This window comes from Onychomys torridus, chromosome 19 (genome assembly GCF_903995425.1).
Source record: "Onychomys torridus chromosome 19, mOncTor1.1, whole genome shotgun sequence".
NCBI classification, from domain to species: Eukaryota; Metazoa; Chordata; class Mammalia; order Rodentia; family Cricetidae; genus Onychomys; species Onychomys torridus.
In genome coordinates this window covers 27,702,465-27,719,758 of record NC_050461.1, presented here as the reverse complement: position 1 = coordinate 27,719,758, position 17,294 = coordinate 27,702,465, and positions in this window count along the sequence as shown.

Sequence of the window (17,294 nt, the reverse complement as noted above, 5' to 3'; positions counted from 1 at the left end):
ATGGGGTGAGAGTAGATGAGATCTGATGATAGAGATACAATTTGAAAAGAATAATTGTTAAAATCTACATGAAAAATACACGGGTGTTTTTTATGTTATTACACAGTTTTATTTTAAGCACCAGCTATTGGCCATAATTTTGAAAGGTAAATGCAAAATTTGAGGTAAAGAGAGGTATGTTGGAAAATAAGGAGGTTCTCAGTGAAACCACACACTATTAGACTTCAATAGTAAATGTCATTTCTTGGACTGCTGTTGCCTATTTTTCCATTTCCAAGCTAATTGGCCTACCAAGAAATTCCCTGTGATGAATAGCAGTGATGTAGAATGTCATGGTATTCAGAGATTTTGTGTGGAAGGGGTCATATTAGCCTATCATATCGGCAAGATGCCATTGCTGAATTAAACTGTGAAAATGAATGATGTCTTTATGTTCAAAATTAAAAGCTCACAATATATTTATTGTCCTGTTGCTAAAAAATGTTCAGTTTGTAACCCATTCCTTTTGCATTTAAATGGAGTACTCTCTCCACTGCACAGAATGCAAGTGGAATCAATATTATAAAGCACAAAGACAACTCAAAGGTCATTTTGTCTAATTCTCTTATTTTACAAATAAGAAAACTGGATCTTCTAAAGTCCTTGGGGTCTTGGTGATTGAGCTGAGACTAAAACAAGAGATGGCCACCCCATCTAGTGTTTCTTCCCTGATCTAACTTTAAAACACCCCAGTATTTCTCTCCAATCCATCCATCCAGTCCACAAATGAAAATTCTCCAATGAACACTGAAGCCAATTTTGCCCCTCAGGTGACTTTCTAGTTAACTCCATCTCCACTGTCATCCTGAGAAGACTTAAAAGAAGCCTTTGTCTCTTTATTTTGCCAGGTCTATCATGGAGCCTGACAAACGGTGATCAAAATATGCATAGTGAAAAATAAAAAGACATTGCAGTTGCACCAAATATTCTAAAGCTCTTCCTGAAAGCAAAATGACTGCCATGTTTCATCAAAAGGATAAAAGAGGTAATATGTTTCCAGCATACAAAGGTAATTAAATTTGAGCATTGGGTTTTGTTTGTCTTGTGAAAAGCAATTTACTCACTTCCAGTAAGTAGTTCAGACTGTTAGATGTAGTGTTTGAGGTTTCTTTTCAAGTCTGTATGACTCATTAAAAACTCAACACATAACTTTACTTAGTAATCCTAGTAGTGAAGAAAATTTGTCATAATGCTACCATGTAAAGTTTTACAGTTCAAGACTGGAGTATCTGCACCAATTATATCATTATTTCTCCCAAAGATAAATTATTTTTAACTGCCAAAGAGGTTTTTTAAACTTCCTATCTAAATTCATTTTCATGCCTAAAATAAGCTCTATATAGTTTTTTAAAGACTTAATTAAAGGCGATTATCAATTGTATTTTATTTGAGAGAAAAATATATTTTCATTCTTATATATGTTGTCTCAACAATCTAGGAAAATCCTCTGAGTGTGAACACCATCAAGTGAATCCAATAAAACATTTACTGCTCCAGGTAAATGAGTTACAGCAAATTAAGTAACTCATTCTCATGTTTAAGAGGGCTTTTTAGTGCACCCTTGTGGTAAAGTAATAAATTACAAATGCAACATTAAGGAAAAGTCCTGAACATAGAGCCAGAGAAGCTAGGAGTCTAGTACCTTTAGGAAACATCAACCACCGCCTGGTTACAGACAGAAAAAGAAAGAAAGAAAGAAAGAAAGGAAGGAAGGAAGGAAGGAAGGAAGGAAGGAAGGAAGGAAGGAAGGAAGGAAGGAAGGAAGAAAGAAAGAAAGAAAGAAAGAAAGAAAGAAAGAAAGAAAGAAAGAAAGAAAGAAAAAGCAAGCTAGTACTGCCTTACTGGACATATGCCATAGATGAATAACATGGCTTAAGACAAAAGGTTTAAGTTTGTAAGAGACCAGTGAAAACCAGGCATATTAGTTCATTCCTCTAAACCTAGCACTGTGCATCCTGAAGCAGGTGGATTTCTGTGAATTCCAGTCCATCCTGGGCTACCTGGCATGTTTCAGGCCAGCGTGGTATACAGAGTGAGAGCTTGTGTCAAAATAAAAATTAATTCATTTCCAATTTGCGTGTTCAAAGTACCATCCATCATCTGAGAAAATGGTTTGGACAACACTCTCTTTCAAATTGTCAAATCTGTTCACTACTCTAATCTTGTTGTTTATTTGTTCATTTGTTTGTTTTAACTAAACATGAGAAATGCTTGTCCTATGTAAAAATGGATGGTTTTTTGCTCATATTAACACATATACCCTGTACAAACATCCTGGAAAGTGTTGTTAAGAGCATCTTGCCCAGTTTGGGAAGCAACAAGAACTCTTTGTAAGTGGAAAGTTAAATCACTTTATGAGATATTCTCACAAACATGAAGACAGCAGACTTTTCAATGATAAATAACAAACTCCTATTTTCTTCTCCATGTGTTTTATGTGTTGCATGTATACGTGCCACATGCACATGAACAATGTACCTCTATGCATTGATGTGGAAATAAGAAGAAGTCAAATGTCTTTGTCTCTTGCTTTCCACTTTATTGTCTGGAGAAATGGTCCACCATGAACCTAAAATTCCCCATCAGCTGGGCTGCCTGGTCAGTGAACTCTTGGGAGACATCTGTGTATGCCTCCAAATGTTGTGGTTACACAGCTACATTTGCCTTTTTTTGTGTTTTTATTTTCATGTGTTTGTGTGGTATGCACCTATGTGTGCATGTGTGGGGGCACGTGTGTATGAGTGCATGTGTAGGTGGGTGCACAAGTAGATGGAAGCCCAAGGTTAATATTGGGAATCATCTTCCATCAATAACTCTTCCACCTTATTGGTTGAGGAAGAGTCTCTCTCAATTAAACCCAGACTCACCAACATGGCTAGTCTCAATAACTAGCAAGCACTGGAGCTGCCCTGTCTCAGTCTTCCAACAATGGACTCTAGGTAGGCTGCTATGCCTACCGAGAATGCATATGGGTTCTTAATGATCTGAACTCACATCCCACTCCTGTACAGCAAGCAATCTCCTCACCCAATGTGTGACTTTTTACATACTTCCTGGGCCTCATGCTCACACAGAAAGCATTCTTACCCACTGAGTCATCTCTCTGGGACCCTAACATCATGCTTTTCAAAGCAAGAAGATACCTAAGCGTAATTCAGAAAGAGCAGTGACAGAGAGATAGAGAAAAAATGGAGAAGAGAAACATGAAGAGCCAGGCCATTGGGTGTCCATTTTCCAAACTGGATGTTAGGTTAACTTGTATTTATTACATTATCACTTACCCATAAAAACATGAATAAATAAAGTACACTGGAGTCTCCAGTGACAGTACCTGACAAAACAAAGATAAAAATTCTCAGCCACTGGCTACAAGCAACAAAACAATAAAAAGGAAGACACATGCAGTTAATGTCACTTTCTGCAAATTATAAAGTATAACAGTGGGTATGGTGTGGCTAGATGGTGTAGAAGCTGACTGCTGTGAATTATTTATTGGCCATTTTGTGACCTATCTCCTTAGAGGTATCTGCAGGAGACATCACATGCCTATCGGTGCACCTTTTACCAATCCAAAAATCAAGTGCTGTGCGTAATAAATATTTTATGATATGACCAATGATATATAATTCAATTATTAAGGTTAATCTAACTTTAAGAGAGTTATTATAATTTAGAGCAGAGAAAATATTGTTTCCAAAAATAATTATTATAGACATATGACACACAATGCCATTGTGAAAAACAGTATTATTATATTTTAGGGCATGTATCTAAGGATAAAGCCTATGCTTTTCATGTGTGGGGCCCTGAGAAAGACCCTGAGCACTGTTTTTTTTTTTTAAAGCATTGCTGGACAGATTTAATTTACACACTTAAAATATATCTGAAAGCATAGTTTTATGTCAGCAACTGAAATGCCATTGTTTCATATTTAAAAAATTATCTGTTCCATAGGAATAACTTTTTCATTTATTTTTAGCATTTAATTTTTATAAATTTTCTAGAGCCAACTTGTCTTACCACTTCAATACTCTCTGCTTATAATAGGACTAGGCATCTTGCTCACCAACAGTCAAGACAAATACTCTTTGTCTGATCAAGAGAATCTGATGCCATGAGAAAAAGCCAAGGAAGCTGGAACCTAAGATGACCCATGATTGCTGGAAAGGTCCATGAGCAATGCCAACTGACTAGTGGAAACAGGAGAAGGTCTTTCAATGGAATACAGTGGAGTGACCATGCTGGTCTTGAATTGGGTAAAACCTGGCCCTAAACAGAAAGTCCTTGAGGCTCAGTGGGAATGATGAATACAGAGAACAGGTGGATTAAACTCTACTGAACATGAAGGTTGTTAAAATAAGTACACATATGACTAGTATGAAATAAAGATCTGGAGAAGGTAAACACTGTATAATTTTATTAGTAATTCATTTAGCTCTTTTTAATGCTACAAATACTCAAGATCTCTAATATTAGTCCCATCTTCCACTTTCCAATCCCAAGTTATAATATGAAAAAGATATTTTTCATTTATCCATTGTGTGACAGACACAGTGTTACACTTGGAGTAATTATAGTGTAAATGTCCTCTATTCAAGGGCAAATAGAAGATAGTTAAAGATGAATTATAAGCAGAGAGAAGGCCTTGGATATGTAAATGTCTAAAGATGCAAGACCACCTTGCTGCCTTTGAAGAACTCCATGCTCAGTGAGACTAGCATACAAGCATTGAGTGCTGAAGCACAAAGGTCTTGACGTTAGATTTATATAAAACCTTCTACTGGACATCTTCAGTGTGTGGCCCTTGGGCCACTTGTGTTCCAGAATAGCTATGGGTGTTGTTTGACACATCTGTAGTAGACAATATCACATCACAGTGTCAAAGAGAGGGACACCCCTCTACCACCTTAAGCTTTTATTAGACTCCAATCTTAGTGCTAAAATGCCATGAAAAACCATGGAATTGTCTAAGTGGAATTGTAGCTTGAAGAACCACACTTACTGTCTCACATACACACATAACCAATTTACTACAAGGGAATAAAAAGAGAATTATGAAGTGTTTTTATAATGTCCAATTAAAGTAGAATCATGGAGGCATTTACATCTGGTTAAGGAGTTTCAAGGAAAGGGTGTCTCTATCTGAAAGATTCCTGGAAGGAGACAAAATGTGAGAAACACGGAAGAACAATTTTCTATGTATCATGCCCATTGTTATCCCAGGAAGAGGAGACACAGGGAGGTCCTGCTTCAGCCTCATGCCTGGTCTTTCAAGTCTCCATATATGGAAAAGGGCACAGAGAAAGAGACTGGCAGGTTTCCTGGGTGGAGAAAAGAGAACAGAAAATCCAAGCTAGGGAGATACATAGAGATTGTCATTGAGAAGAAAGCTTCACACAGAGAGAACACTACATGTATGAGTATGAGTCGGAGTATGAATGTGAGGAGACCACCAAAGGCTAAGAAGAAAACATTTAAAGAGAAAACATTTTTAAAAAACACTAAAAAGCATTAGAAGCTAAATATGGTGGTGCACACCTGTAGCACCAGCACTTGGGAAGGGAGATACAAGAGGATAAAGAGTTCAAGTTCCTTCTTTGTCTACCGACAGGGGTCAGAGCAGCCTGGAAGACTGGAGACCCCATCCAAAGAGAAAGTAATGGGTAAGTAAAAGAAGGAAGGAAAAAGAAAGGAAACAGGAAAGATGGGGGAAGGGAACATTTAGAGGAAGCCATCCATTTGTGAAACAAACTCAGAACCGAAAATAAGGTGTCTTTCCACCAACCAGTGTAGCAAAAGCACAGAACTTGAGAAATAATATTCAACACTTAGAAGGGTTTGCTTCCATAGTCACATAATATATGAGTTTTTTTAGTCAATTGTTTTAATTAAAATAAGACCATAATGAATCAACAATATATGAGAAATCTTGTTTGACATAGTCAATGAGGTTTTGACATTAACTACTACAATAGGCTTATGGCATCTCACTGTGGCTTAGTGTTTGTGTACTTTTGTAACAGCGATGATGAACACAATTCATGTTTCCCAATTGTATAAATCCATTGAAGAAGTATGTGCTTGACATTTTTACCTATTTTCTTGTTGTTTTTTAAATTATGTGTTTTAATTTTATACATCAGCCATGGGTTCCTATGTCCTCCCCACTCCCGCCCCCCCCCCCACCTTCCCCCCAGCCCCTCCCCTCCATTCCCATCTCCTCCAGGACCAAGATACCCCTGGGGATTCATTTAAACCTGGTGGATTCAGTACAGGCAGGGCCAGTCCCCTCCTTCCACGCTGAGCATGTGTCCCTGTGTAAGCCCAAGGTTCCAAACAGCCAGCTCATGCACTAAGGACAGGTCCCGGTCCCAAAGCCTGGGTGCCTCCCAAAGAGATCAAGCTATTCAATTGTCTCACTTATCCAGAGGGCCTGATCTAGCTAGGGGCTCCACAGCCGTTGGTTCATAATTCATGTGCTTCCATTTGTTTGGCTACTTGTCCCTGTGCTTCTTGCAATCTCGGATTCAACAATTCATGCTCTTGCAGTCCCTCCTCTTTCTCAACTGTTGGACACCTGGAGCTCCACCTGGGGCCTGGCTGAGGATCTATGCATGCACTTCCATCAGTTATTGGATGAAAGTTCCAAGACAACTGTTGGAGTGTTTAGTCATCTGATCACCAGACTAGGTCAGATCAGGCTTTCTCTTGACCATTTCCAGCAATCTACAGAGGATGTATCATTGTGGATTTCTGGGGACCTCTCCAGCACTCTGCCTATTCCTGTTGTCAATTATCATGGTGTGTTATTCCTCGTTCTCCCTTTCTGTTCTTGATCCAGCTGGGATCTCTTGCTCCCCAAAGCTTTCTTTCCCTCAAATCTTGCCCTTCATTACTCCCACTGTCATCCAGGTTGTTCATGTAGATCTCATCCATTTCTCTGTCATTGGGCGATCCCTGTGTCTTTCCTAGGATCCTGTTTTCTAGGTAGCCTCCCTGGAGGTGTGTAGCAGTCTAGTCATCTTTGTTTTACATCTAGTATCCTCCTATGAGTGAGTACATACCATGTTTGTCCTTCTGAGTCTGGGTTACCTCACTCAGGATGATTTTTTTCTAGATCCATCCATTTGCCTGCAAACCTCATGATGTCATTGTTTTTCTCTGCTGAGTAGTACTCCATTGTGTATATGTGCCCTATTTTCTTTATCCATTCTTCAGTTGATGGGCATCTAGGTTGTTTCCAGGTTCTGGTTATTACAAACAATGCTGATATGAACATAGCTGAGCAAATGCCCTTGTGGTGTGATTGAGCATTCCCTGGGAATATGCCCAAGAGTGCAATAGCTGGGTCTTGGGGGAGATGGATTCCCAATTTTCTAAGGAAGCACCATACTGATTTCCAAAGTGGCTATACAAGCTTGCATTCCCACCAGCAGTGGAGGAGAGTTCTCCTTGCACCACATCCTCTCCAGCATAAGCTCTCTTCTGTGTTTTTGATCTTAGCCATTCTGACAGGTGTATGATAAAGGTCTTGGAGCGATCAGGAACATAATAAAGGCAATCTACAGCAAGCCAATAGCCAACATCAAATTAAATGTAGAGAAACTCAAAGCAATACCACTAAACTCAGGAACAAGGCAAGGCTGTCCCCTCTCCCCATACTTATTCAATATAGTATTTGAAGTTCTAGCCAGAGCTATAAGACAACATAAAGAGATTAAGGGGATACAAATTGAAAAGGAAGAAGTCAAGCTCTCCCTATTTGCAGATGACATGTTAGTATACATGAGTGACCCCAAAAATTCAACCAAGGAACTGGTACAGCTAATAAAAACCTTCAGCAACATAGCAGGATACAAGATCAACTAAAAAAATCAGTAGCCCTCCTATATACAATAGACAAACAGGCTGAGAAGGAAATCAGAGATACATCACCCTTTACAATAGCCACAAATGATATAAAATACCTTGGGGTTACTCTAACTAAGCATGTGAAGGATCTATATGACAAGAACTTTAAATCCCTGCAAAAAGAAATTGAAGAAGATATCAGAAAATGGAAAGATCTCCCATGCTCATGGATAGGCAGGATTAACATAGTAAAAATGGCAATCTTACCATTTTTACCTATTTTCTAATCAGATTTTTAATTAATTTTTTAGTTATGAGGACCAGGATATCTGCTATGAGACAGTATCTTCTACATATGACATGGAAGCTACATCCATGAAATTTCAGCAATGTGGTCATCTATGCAAGACCAATATAATAACAATGACAGTTTACATGCCAACATAGATGGGAGAATCTCACAAGGCCCCACTCTTAGAGGAAGAACTCCAAATAATCAGTGGCTGCTGATAGAACAAGTTTCAGTCATCTACAGTGAAGAGCCTCCTGGCAAGTTATCCTATCCTATGTGGCCATATACACATAGGAATAATAGTTAAAGAAGAAGAGATACATCAAAAGAACTCCTGTTTGTAGCAAACAGAGACCATCATTGAAAACCACAACTGATCGAATTTCAGAGAACAACTGATTGTAAGATGCTTAGACCCCATGGATACATCTACAATGCAACTCTTGAAGCTCAGGCTCAGGGAGCACTACAGAAGAGGCCATGGAAAGAGTGTAAGAACCAGTAAAAGACATACATCTGCTATAGATTTTGTCTCCTAGGATTACAGGAAAGCTATATTCACAGCACTGCAACATTGTGGTTGACTAAACAAGACCCAAACAATGACAAGACCATTAGACCTACTAATGTGGAAGGGAGTATTCTCTCTGGGCCCTGTTCCTAGATGGGGAACTACAGATTGACAGGTGAAAGAGAGACTTAATCTTCTCCAGGGACAAGCAAAAAGCAAAAAGATCATGAATTTGAGATGAAGTTGGAACACAGGAGGAGTTGGAAGAGGAAGGTACGGAAATGGTGGGAATGCATGTATTACTCATGTATGAAATTCTCAGAAAATAAATAATAAATAAATAATAGCTTTTATTTGTTATGCATATGATTTTGTAATAGACTCTCCCAGTTAACTACTTTTATTCCATCTTAGAGGAATAAAAGATTCTTTGAACAGTAAACATTTAAAATTTTTGTGAAACAGAACTCATCTGTATTTTTCATGGAGTATACTTTTTGTATTTTACCTACGAAGTCTTTACCTAATCCTAATTTATAGGGCTTACCTATTATGTTGTCTTATGTGTTAGACCAATGTTCTACTTTGAGCAATTTGGATAAAGTCCTGTACTTTGTTGTTACTGGCTCACTGCATGATCACAGATCATTAGTTAAGAACACTTGCTCAACTACTGAATTATTTTCCTAGTGCTGACAAAAGTCAGCTGTGCACATTTGTACACATCAATTTCTCTATGTTATCACATTGATCAATGTAGCTGTCGCTGCAATGACTCAGCATTGTAAACTGGGTGGTGTAATTCCTCTTAGACATACTTGTCTATGTCTAAATGACATCCTGTTATTAACTTCAACAAACAACAAAAACTGAGTTTATTCTACACATCAGACTGAAGAACATGTTCTATGAAATCATCAGAAACTTCCTCAAGTGAAAGCAAATATGTAAATGGAAAAGGACAATAACTCAAGAATTAGGTACAAGGATATTTAAGAATTGTTATGATAAAATGGTGTTTAATATAATTTTACAATTGCTCTCACTATTTACAAACAAAAGAGGCTAAACCCTCATCTTAGAGCATCACCTGGAATGATTTGGAGGCTGCAATATTCAGATTTTTAATATTCACAATAAATAACCAAACATAAAACAAAATGACACAAAACAAGTGAGAGACACAAATAGACAGACAGACAGAAAGAACAAGCAGGTGAGTCATCCATTGCCCTTGGATATCTATATGGGTATAGTGCAGAAAATCCCAAGTAGAACATAATTATTTAAATGAGTGAACAGGGTGAAAACTGAATTTAGGGAAGTTGAGGCACAGGAGGCTGCAGAGCAGAGTTCTGGGACTGAGGGATACACATAGGACTATGCATGGTGATCCTAGGGACTCCAGATGAACGCAAAGGCAAGGACACTACCTGAAAGCTTAGGGATGTGTCATTACCAGGAGGCGTTTGGGCCCACTATGAGGCAGATGTCACAGCAGGATTATATGTGCTGAAGATTCCCTAAGACATCTACCACGAGGAAAAGAGAAGAGGATACTGGACAGTCTTCCCATAGAATGTGGGTCTGGACCTCAGAGAAGAAGGAATCAAGCATCAAAACTCTGCACATAGTTCCCCAAAAGTTCCAGCCTTGGTGGTGGGAAACCTTTGTGCAACCCTCAGCTACTGGAGCAATCTCATGCCTTCCATAATGAGCCTTGGTTAGTTCCCCTGATGTTCGCATTCCTCGGCCCTTTCTGTGAACCTGTTGTTTTATTCAGAGAAACAGCTGGAGTGGCACTGCTTGGTATGTGTACCCCAGTGGCACATGCTGCAACCTTTGACAATCGACTGTTTCGTGTACACCATCTGCTTCACTATGGTGAAACCTCTGTGGATTCTACGCAATATCTTCTCAAGGAGAAATGAATAAAATGGAGTGAGATGTAGTGGAGAAGGGCTCACAAGTACCTGGGGAACCATGAGCTTTTCAAGAGAGGCTCAGTGGTCCCTTCCTCCATTGTCCCTTTCACATTCTCCCACAAGCTGAGCTGTCTTTTGACTGATCTTGGAGAGGTAGCTGATGATGTGACCAAAAATTTTATCACTGACAAAGACATATCAACAATAGAAATAATGCAGACAGGAAAAGCAGTCTCAAAGACATAAAGGCTTATTGTCTGGTATAAATGTGACAACCTGAATGAAGGAAAAAATATACCTTCTATAAAACAACCAAAGTTTGTTTGAGAAAGTAATATCAACGTTGAATAGCCCTGAATTTACTAGAGAATTTTAATTTATTCTCAATTCACATTACCACAAAGAAAATTTAAGAACAAAAGTATTTACTGATATCTATTAAATACTTTAAGAAAATAAAAAGTTGGTAATAAAAATGAATCATAGAAAATACATTCCCCAGGTGATTTTATAGGGTCACATTAACATGATGTGGAAAACTGTCAAAATTGAAAAGAGGAAGGGAAAGAGGTGGATGGGAATATAATATTCCTCTGTAAGTAGGTGAAATCTTACGTATTAGTGATTCTAGTTAAATAACTCCATGACTTACACAATGATAATGGGAAGGTGAAAAACTAGTGATTTTTCCAGGAATTCAATGTTGGGTTAGCATTTGAAAGTTGATTATTGTAATTTACTAAAATAATAAAAATAAAAGAGGTAAATCATATGTAGCGTATCTCAATAGGTTCAGAGAGACAGCCACTCACAATTTAAAAATAGAAAATGAGAAAATGAAAATCAGGGAAAAAAATTCCTTACTCAGGCATTTAGCATCTATGAAAACCTATGGCAGATGTAATACACAGTTCCAAGTAAGATTGAATGCTCTCACCAAACAGCAAGTTCATGCTCTTCCTTTTCACTCTGTACTAGAACTAGTAATAATGTAACAAGGCAAAAGAAATGCATATAAGAAATGAATCTTGAAGAGTCACACATGACCCTCATCAGTATTTCTCATAGAAAGTAGCAAAGAATGTACAAAATAACCATAAATTGAATCCATTCACGTATCCTGTGATAATAATAAATATAAATATGATAAAGATAATAGAAGTCAATTATACTTCCATACAAAAGCAAACAACAGAAGTAGATGTTTTGTTGAGTATTTATTTAGATTTGGTGGGGATTTTTTGCTTTTAGGGATTTTTTGTTGTTTTGTTGCTTGTTATTTTGGGCGTGTGTGTGTGTGTGTGTGTGTGTGTGTGTGTGTGTGTGTGTGTGTATGTGTGTGTGTTTTAGGCAGCTTCCCTGGGTAAACTAGGCTGGCTTCAATCTCACTACATAGCCCAGGTTACCCTCAGACTTCCATTAATCCCCTTACCTGAGCCTCCATGTGCTAGAAACTATATCCCCACATTCAACTTGGAAATAGAAATTAAAATGCAGCAATTTATAAAAGCAATGAGATGCTTAGGAATATATTTATTAAAGTGTATTAATTACAATAAGGATTCTAAAACAGTGGCCAAACTTTAATAAATGACGTAGAGAAAGGGAGAAATATATCACAGTTATGAATTCATAGAATATCTATTGCTTAATAATTCTCTAATTGCTATATCTTTTCAGTACAATCCAAGCAGAATATAAGCAGACTTTTTAAAAAAAAATTAGGCTGATTTTAAAATTATAAGAAAACATAAGGGATCTCTAATAAAAAACAATGTGCTTTATAAAGAACAAGATTAAAGAACATACATGACTTCATTTTAAGGCTTATTAAAAGCTACAGAAAACAGAATGTATTGTTCCAAAGATGTGTATAAGGGATAGATACTATGGACTGAGTAGGTCTCTACATTTGTGATGATTTTGCTTGTGCAAAGGGGAAGATAATTTAAGAGGTAAATTTAATGTTTTCAATAAATGCCACTAGAGTGTGTGTGTGTGTGTGTGTGTGTGTGTGTGTGTGTGGTAAATCGTAAACTTTCCCTTCAGTTTATACCAAGAAAACCATTTGCTTCATGACTATTATGAGCATAAGTCTAAACCCTCAAAATATATCATACTTGTTAAGAAACCCAAAGACACCATCATTATAATATTGGAGGAGATGACTGGAAAAGTGTCATCCATGAAATACCCTGCAGAGCAGGACTTTATCTCCACACCACTAGGTTTGATAGATGGTATAAGAAACAATCTGACAATAAGTAAGTTAATAGAAAAAGGATTTCATAAATCATTAGTTTTAATAGGCACTTGGGTGTCACCCAAAGAAAATGAATACTAAAATAGGCAGTCAGAAGTAAAAGTTATGTACTATCCTAATAGGATAAGAGGAGGGATCCACTTACTGTTGAATAAGATGAACAAGCTCTCTAAACAAGTGAGAGGGCTAGGGATTTAGCTCAGTGGTAGAGCGCTTGCCTAGCAAGCCTAAGGCCCTGGGTTTGGTTCTCAGCTCTGGCAAAAAACAAAAAACAAAACAAAACAAAACAACAACAAAAAAAAAAAAACAGGTGAGAGACACACCATCCTTTGAATAAAAGCTGAAGACTTGACTTGTCTTCTCTGTGAAAAGACCAGTGTTTCCCAGTTGTTAAAATTCCTGGGGAATGGATCAGTAACTGATGGTTGAGTTCCCTTGGGGGAGGGGAGTGATCTGCCTTTAACAGCTAAGAAGGCTGAGAGAAGGCCTCTCTGTCAGTGTGCTGTTTCACAAGTACATTCAGCTCAAAATAGTCAATACACCAATGCAGCAGATTGGAGGCTGGAGTGTATTGACCCTCTTTCACACACTATGTCTGTGTCTGTTCCTTAAAGGCACTTCAAAAGAGGAAAGGAGCCAGCTTACAGGCAGACCTGTAACCACATCTTCTCTTTGTGGATTTCACATCATGTATTCCCATCCCACTTATCTCCTCCTCTCCTCAAATCAGCCCTCTGTCCTTACAACCTCCCCCCAAATCAAAACACAATTTAAAAAGAGGAAAGAGAGAGAGAGAGAGAGAGAGAGAGAGAGAGAGAGAGAGAGAAGAAAGAAAGAAAGAAAGAAAGAAAGAAAGAAAGAAAGAAAGAAAGAAAGAAAGAAAGAAAGGAGGAAAGAAAGAAAGAAAGGAGGAAAGAAAGAACCTTGTTGTGGAAGCTGTAGGGTGGCCATTTTAGTCACTCAGTTTACCCTTTAGTCCATTCTCCATTCATCTTTACTTGTAAGTGTTCATTGTCATTAGTCTGGCTGAAGGCCTCTGGTTTCTGCTACATCACTGATAATGGCCTCTCCTTGGGGCTCATCTTATATATCCTGTTGTCCTGTGTCATTGAGATCCTGCTGTTTTGAACCTATTGGTTTGTCCCTTTCACATGCTCCAACAGTTCATAGATTCAGTGGATGTTGGGGTGGGTCAACTCAGCCCTGGTTCTGGGCCTGGGTGGTAGGTAGGTGGGTTGGTCAGCTTATTAGCTTTCCCTCATTGTCACTACCTGGGAGAGCTCCTCCCTAGAAGATAGTGCCACCGCGTATCTATGTCACTTTGATGTTACATTTTATAAGAACAACAAGAAGTCCATGCAGGATAAGGACATCAAACAGTAGTTACTAGGTAATTGTCCCCAGTGAGAATACTAGTTGAGGATACGAAAAGAGGAGAGCTAGTCCCCCAGCTTCCACAATAACAACTCTTGTTGGCAATTGAGTGTCTGAAAGATCCTCATCTCCATTCAAGAGAGCTAACCCTAGTTCCTTCCTCATGACCAGAGATGTGAGGAGCTGGGATATTCAACATGCCTTGACCTTGGAAAGTGCTGGTTTTAATATAATATGAAATACCCTCTAGGGGCCGTATGTTAAATAAAGACTTGGAAGGTGGTGGTACTTTGTAGAAGTGGGTCCAATGGGACACTTTTCAGTCAATGGAGCACTATGTAGGACTGCGGCTCTTTCTCTCTTTTGTAACTAGATACCTTGATGTGAAGAGGCATCCTTGGTCATATGTTCCACCACAAGGTGTTGCTGCCACAGGTTAGTCATGGGCTTAAATGTCCTAATCCATTTCTTTTCCTCTTGTGTGTATGCAAGTGCATGCCTGCATGAATGTGTGTGTGTGTGTGTGTGTGTGTGTGTGTGTGTGTGTGTAGTGTATATATGTTTGAGAGTATGAGTGTGGTGTGTTTGTGTCATGGTGCTCTTGTAAAAGTCAAAGAACAACTTGTGTGTTGGTCCTTGCCTTCTGCTTTGCTTGAGGCAAGGTCTGTTGATAGGGGCTGCACATGCCAAGCAAGCTGGGCCATTAGTATCTGTGGATCCTCTTGTATCCACTTCCCATCTTACTGAGCCCTGAGGTTACAAATGTGTGTTACTCTGTGTGTGTGTGTGTGTGTGTGTGTATAGATAGATTTTGTACTTGAGTCCTCACATTTACTCAGCAAATTTTCCAGACATTTTCCCTTTTAGAAACACAGCCTACACAAACTCTTTTAAAAATGAGTTAATTGTCTTAGATATCTTGTTATGTAACATAAAGCTAACTAAGGTATTGATCAATTGATTTTTTTCCATCTTCTAAAATGATTCCGGAAATAGTAGCGTAAATAAGAGTCTTTCAGAACAACTATTAAAAGCTATTGTATTTTATTGAATAGGATAATGGGTGCATCTGGATTGATTTGAGTTAAGAAAAGCTCACTTGCAGTTGCAACCATAACATGCTAATCTATCAATGCACATGCTTATAATGGCAAAGTTAAAAGAGAACTCGAAATACCTAATTATAAGGGGGAATGAACAGAGTAAAGACCCCTAATGGTGTGCAGTTTGGTGTGGAACACAGGTGGGAAGACTGAGGAAAGGGATGGAAAAATGTCACTGTGACCAACGGTATTTGTTAGGATGCTGGCTGGAATTATAGGACTGATTAAACTTGTTTCTCTCCCTAAAGAAGTCGATGAAGATGATTACTAAGAACAGAAGAAAGGGAAGGATATTTAGAAGAATCAGAGAGGTGGAGAAAACCAACAATTATTGCTGTGGAGATGAAAGATAATTAACAGAGGGGATGTTAAGGAAAGGGAGGGCGTCTAATTTTGATGGGGAATATAGATGCCTGCCCCTGTGACTTTCCCTAGTAGTGCTCATTATTCCCTACACAGATGAGATGAGGAACACAGCAGAATTGATAGAGCTCCATAAGTCAGACAACTCTCAGTGTTTTGACCAACCAGCTCCCAAACATGTTTCTGACTTGGGGGAGGTTTTCACTCTGTGTAGTTGATGATACTCATTCCCTCATCTCCAATTACCAAAAGACAAAGAAGAGAATCTCCCACTCTCTTATAAAGCCAGTGTACAACCATTTACATAAATTTCAGCCTAACATATGCTCCCATCTAAGACTGTGAGTCTCAAGGAAGTGATATAAATGCCTAGCCCTGTTTATATGTCATTTGCTAATAGTACAGCTGTGGTAATAACAGCAGTATCAGTACCAGACAACAGTGTCATCACTGTTCAGATGAGCCACGTCACTGTGTCCACCCATTTTCCTGTCAGCATCCTAAGCCCATCTATCTGTGCCCTGAGCCTTCCTTGGAAACTGCCTCAGTGCTTACATATTTGCTGAGCTCAGTTCTCCACGTCTTCTTGCCCAGGTTGTGAGCCTCCAGTAACTATTCCAATAGTCCCTTTCTGCTCTAATGATTCTGAAGCATTTTCCATCCTTCTGCAGTAAGGATTTCTAATAAGTTGATAGGAATTTAAGCAAGATGGAAAAAGAGTCACAAACCAGATCATCATCACTGTGTAGGAACACACAAGAAGTCAGGAACAGATGATGAAGGAAATGTAGAGGTGTCCATGCTGGTGATTCTGGTGAGCACAGAGAAATGACAGGAGAATGGAACTCATCAGGCTGGCCAAAAAAGAGGGGAAGGACAAACACTGAAATGTGGAGCTGAGTGTTCCAGGGGAAGATAAGTCCTGGGAAGTCAAGGTTATGACCTTATGACCATGCAGATGAGGGAGTTAGCTGATTGGAGACCTATCACCCACATTCATTGCAGAAATAAAGAATGGGGTGATGAAGACACTACTCTTTATTCATCAAGCTCTCAATGAATCAAGCAGAAAGACAGAGAATCCTGGGGTGAAAGAAAGGAGGAAGGATGGTTTTTCAATGAAAGAAAACACTCTTGGCTGGTCATGTTGTAGGGCAGAGTAGACAGCATTACCATCAGAAGGCAATGGGGAAATGCTCAGTTGGAAGGTCTATGTTTCAGCTGTAAGTCTGAAAGTTGAAACTCAGGCAAATAGTCTTGTCTTCTGAAGCCTGAAGCATGCGAATTGGTTTTGATGCTTATTTTCTTGTATGGGATGGATTTGCTTTGAAACCTCTGAGAGATGATAGCATTATTCTTTAGAAAGACATGCTGTGGAAGACAGCACATAGGATGCAAGCATGTCACACAAAGTGCTGTATCATTCCTGGAAATGTTTACATTCTAGGACACTACTATAGTTTTAAATTACCACTTAATCATGCTCTTTTAAAAAATAGTTTTCCTTAGCAAAGAAATTTCCTAGATAATATAAAATCCACACATTAAAAATGCAATGCTTCTAGGAGAAAAT